Genomic DNA, 5308 nt, shown 5'->3' with positions numbered 1-5308 from the left:
CATACAAGTTCAAGTTCACTGACACAGTAGGCTTTCTCACTGAAGTTCAGCCGGGAAGCTGAAAGGAAAAGTGAATCGGTGCACCTCATTCTAAGTGCCAGGCAACAGCTCAGTGGGGCAGAGTTAGGCCTCCAGCCCCACCCTGAGGAGACACATTGGCACCAAGGCCTCTGAGACATGTTTGTGCTGGAAAGCAAAAGTTTCTGAGGGGCCCAGCCAGTATTACTGGGAACTGTTGGGTTTTGATGGCAGCCACTGAGCCTCACTAAGGGGGCTAAGGGCAGGGGAGGAGGGTGGGGCAAGAGAAGAACACGAAGGGCTGAATGAAGATATGAAAGTGGTGGGCTCCAGCCAGCCCACTGAGGAGCTAGGAGGGGCCTGCAGTCAAACACTTAGGACACCTCAACCAGGACAGTAAAATCATTCCAAAAATGTTCCAGAAGGGAGGAATCCTCTTCCTCTGGGTAGGCACACTCTTTCTCCCAGTGGCCTTTGAGGTCTTGTTTCTACCTCCAACTGCTCCAAGGAATAGGATTCCTCTGAAACCTGCTTCTCCAGTGGTGTGCGTGTGAGCACTGGGGCTTGAACCCAGGACCTCATATTCTCACTTGGCTTTTTCACTCAAAGCTGGCACTCTACCACTTGAGCCACACCTTCACCTCTGGCTCTTTTTTTTTTTTTTTTTTGGTGGTTAATTAGAAATAAGAGTTTCCAGGACTTTCTTGCCCAGGCTGGCTCTGATGAGATGTGAGCCACCAGCACGCAGCTCTGGCTTCAAGTCTTACATCATCAGTAAATCTTCGGCAGCCAGATTAATCAGAGCAAATCAGTGCCATGCCAGGGCAAGGACCACGGCAGGGGACCAGGTACTTCCACGAAGGAACTAGCACCTGGAACCAGAAAATCCCTCAAGTTCTCTGACAACAGCAGGTCCAAGCTGTCTCCTGCAGGGCCAAAATGAGTAACACAGGCCAAGATTAGCCAGGCTGCCCTCCCACCACAAAAAACTGAGCCAAGCTCAGGGTGACATGGTAAAGAGCCAGTGGGCCTCACCCATAAAATCAACCCAGCCACAGCCGTGTGGCCTGGTGACCTCTGTCCTCAGCCTTCTAGAAGATCTGGCACATACATCTAGATGCACAGTCGTGTGCCTGCCAGTCCTCAATGAATAGACTGCATACATGACCGACGTCTCGCGAGACTATCTCGCTGAGTGATGCCACAGATGCCTTCGTTTGTTTACCAAATTCACCTCCTGATATGTTGCTCAGAACACTTCCCCTCCTCCAAGCACTGGGTGACTGTCTCTTGAATGTCCAAGAGCAGTTCTGTGGGGGATTTAACTCTTTGGGACGCTCAGTGGTCATTTTGGCCTGTATTTGGTTCTGTCCTGTGCTATTTCATGGAACCCCCTTCACCCCCGCTGGAGTTTTTAAGTTCGTTATAAAAAATGAGAGTATATATATATATGAAATTAAAACCCCTATTTAAAAACTCTGGACAGCCAGGTGTTGGTAGCTCACACCTACAAGCCTAACCACTCGGGACACTCAGATCTATGGATAATGGTTCAAAGCCATCTCAGGCAGAAAAGTCCATGAGATTCTATCTCCATTAAACTAACCCCGCCCCCCAACACACACACAGTCAGAAATGGATGCTGTCAATGCTCCCTTCCACACCTGCCTGTGCCACCTGGGGCCCCCAGTGACAGTTCCTGCAGTTGCCACCACCTGCTGGCCTCCCTGACCTTCCTGCTTCTGTTTACCCTCGCCACTTGCCACCCCTTCCCATGCAGCTAGCTGAGCACCTCAGCTTCTGCTCTACCTGGAATCCCTCCCATACTTTATATAGGGGACTTCCAGGTCCTTTGAAGACCTAGTCCCTGCCGCCTCCTCTGTGAACCCTTCCCAGGTTTGCCCCCAGCAGCGACACACCCTCCCTCTTCTGTGGCGCAGTGTCCCTTCCTGCACTCTGAGGCTGTTTCCCCCGCTGATCCTGAACATGGGTGTGTCTCTGACAATTCTGCATCCTCGACACAGCAAACATCCTGTGAAGAAGGAAGGAAGGAAGGAAGGAAGGAAGGAAGGAAGGAAGGAAGGAAGGAAGGAAGGAAGGAAGGAAGGAGAAGGGAAGGAAGGGAGATAGTACCTAAAAAATCAGAAAAAATATATAAGCTAGTAACACTGAGCCAGGCACTAGTGGCTCCCACCTGTAATCCTAGCTATACAAGAGGCTGAAGGCTGAGAACTGCAGTTCAAAGCCAGCCTGTGCAAGAAAGGTGGTGAGACTCTTACCACTAATCAACCACCAAAAAAAGCTGAAAAAAAGTGGAACTGTAGGCTCAAGAGGTAGTGAATGAAAAAGCTTCAGGCCCCAAGTTCAAGCCCCAATAACAGCAAAAGAAGAAAATGAATGAATGGCCACAGGGATGGGCTGACAGGGGCAGGAAAGGAGGGAGGGAGGGAGACAGGTGACCCGCATTGGGCTTTCCCTCCAGTACTGCCCACCTCCCTTCCCTCACACTGGCTGACAGATCCAGGGGGTGGTCAGGCTGTGAGAAGATGGGTAGAGAAAGGGACAGGAAAGGACAGCGTGCTGGGGTGTAAGGGCAGCCAGCCATGCCCCACCCCCTCCAGGCCATCGGCGCCTTTCCACGTGGACCTTGCTAACCACAGGGCTGACCCAGCTCCAGGAGTGGCCGCCTGTGGCCTTGGCAGCCTGGACTCCACCTCCTCCCAGAGGCTCCCACACTCCCCCAAGTAGATATGAAGGCATCTTGTGGTCCCGTCAGTTCTTCTCAAGGCCAGGCCCAGGGCCAGCTCGGCTGCCCAGGGATGCTGGGAGCATCTCTCCCCAGGGAGAGAACAGAAAACACTGTTCTCCCAGAAACCGCAAACAGCTCAGGCCCAGGAGCCTGGAACAAACATCCAAAGAGGGGACTTGCCTCCCTTGGGGACTTCAAGCACCCAAGGCTCCTCCCTAGTGGCCTCCAGGCCCCCATACCACCCCACCTCCACTCAGCACTCTGGTCACCTCCTACCTCTGAGAGACAAGACACTCGGCCGCTTGTCAGATTGAATAAAGAGACGAACGTGTTCACATTGGAATCACCAGCGACTCATTTCAACAAGTGTATTCATGTACGTGATGCTTCTATTGGCTCATTTTGTGCCTGTACTGGGGCTTGAACTTAGAGCCTAGGTGCTTATTCTTTGGTTTTTCACTCAAGGCTGGTGCTCTACCATCTGAGCCAACTCCTCCCCCCCCCTCAAAAAAACAAGCCTTCTAGTATAACCTTGTGAACACACGTCCTTACTCATGAGATAAACATTTAGAAGCAGAACTGCCAGCTCACAAGGCAGCTGGAGGGATACCTCCTGGCCTTGAAAGATTCCTAGCAGAATTTAAAGATGCAGCATGTGTTAAGAAATCACGGGGATGGGCCAGGAGTTTGGCCTAGTGGTAGAGTGCTTGCCTAGCATGCACAAAGACCCGGGTTCGATTCCTCGGTACCACATACATAGAAAAAAGCCGGAAGTGGTGCTGAGGCTCAAGTGGTAGAGCTCTAGCCTTGAGAAAGTCTAAGGACAGTGCTCAGGCCCTGAGCTCAAGCCCAGGACTGGCAAAAAAAAAAAAAATGCAAGGCCCTGAATTCAAACCCCAGTGCTAGCACAAAAAAAGAAGAGGGATGTGAGAGGGGGGAGGGCAGGGGAGGGAGGGGGAGGGAGGGGGAGGGAGGGGGAGGGAGATGGAAAGAAAGGAAGAGAGGGGGAGGAAGAGGGGGGGCAGGGAAGGAGGGAGGGGGAGAGAGAGAGAAGGGACAAGGGAGGAAGCCATTGGAAAAATCCTGCCCACCTCTTAGCTTTCTTCCCTCCCACTTCCCAGGCAGAGGTGTGGTTAGAAATGCCCAGGACAAGCTGGGCGCAGTAGCTCACACCTGTAATCCTAACTACTCAGGAGGCTGAGATCTGAGGATCACAGTTCAAAGCCAGCCCAGGCACTAAAGTCCCGGGGAGAATCTTATCCCCAATTAATCACTAGAAAATGGGAAGTGGGGCTGTGGCTCAAGGGTAGGGCAGTAGCCTTGAGCTGAAGAGCTCAGGGACAGCATCCAATTGCAGAGTTCAAGGCCCATAACAACAACAACAACAAAAATGCCCAGGGCAGCTTTGAGACACTGCTTGGCTTGCCCCAAAGTCACGGCTCATGGTGATATTATTCAGGTGACAAGTGGGTCAAATGAGACTCTATGGAGACTCCATGGAGATGTCTTATACTTGGGTCAAAGCTATATCTCCACCCCTATGGTCCTTGAGGACCAGGAAGAGGAAAGAACTCTGGGCCTGAATCTGAGCAGCTATGTTGTTCCTGGCTCAGCTATGGGGAGAAGAAAGTGACTGTCCAACTCGGGTGCCTCTAACCTCATCCAGCTCTAGATCTGTCAGGCAGATAGATGACATGGCTCAGCTACAGAGTGGGAAACTGAGGCCCAGAGCTCAAGCACACACCTGGAAGACTAGGGAGCCTTCATCTATATTCCAGTCTGGCTTCTAGCCCAGAGTTTAAGGACTCCTCCCCATCTTCCCCCTCTCCAAACACTCCAAGAGGGGACCAGAAGGGGACTAAAAAGAGGTTTCTGGGGCCCTCTGGGGACGGGGTTCTCTAGATCGGAGCTCCCCCCTCTACCCTCCCTCCTCAAAGAGCTAAGCAAATGGAGGGCACTCAAGGCTCAGGAGGAGGTGTGGGAAGGCTCAGTCTTCTGGAGAGGGAGGGATCCAGGGTGAACCAGAAGCTCTCTGTGGTGTTAACACAAGCTCCTTCTCTCACCTCCCCCCAGAGGTAGCGGGGGGGGGGGGGGGTCTCAGAGCCCTGCTAAGCTCCCATGCTGGGAGAGCTGACAGCAACATCAGCCTCTATCTCCCACCCTAGCAGCCAGAGATGGGAGCAGAGCCTTGGGTTCTGGTGGCCTCTGGGGAGCACAGATACCATGCACCCACTCAGGCTGCTACATGGTGGCCCTGCCCTGTACAGTCTGTCTCTGTCCCGTGTCCCACTTGTCCTTTATCCCCAGGGACTGGTACAGCTCCAGCAAGCAGCGAGCACCCACCCAGTAACTCTTGACTAAGCACGTATTCCCAGAGGAGGTGCCCCTCGGTCTGGTGACACACAAGCCCCGAAGTGAGAAAAACTCATCCAACCCCCTGGTAAGCCCCTGCCCTCTGAGCCTGGGCCTAGCCAGCTGGGGATTCCCTTCTTGGATCTGACGTGGAGAATCTCTAGAGCTACTGTGAACTTGTGGGGGGGC

Source organism: Megascapheus bottae, chromosome 30, assembly GCF_031878675.1.
Source record: "Megascapheus bottae isolate mThoBot1 chromosome 30, mThoBot2.hap1, whole genome shotgun sequence".
NCBI classification, from domain to species: Eukaryota; Metazoa; Chordata; class Mammalia; order Rodentia; family Geomyidae; genus Megascapheus; species Megascapheus bottae.
This window is presented reverse-complemented; position numbering follows the sequence as displayed.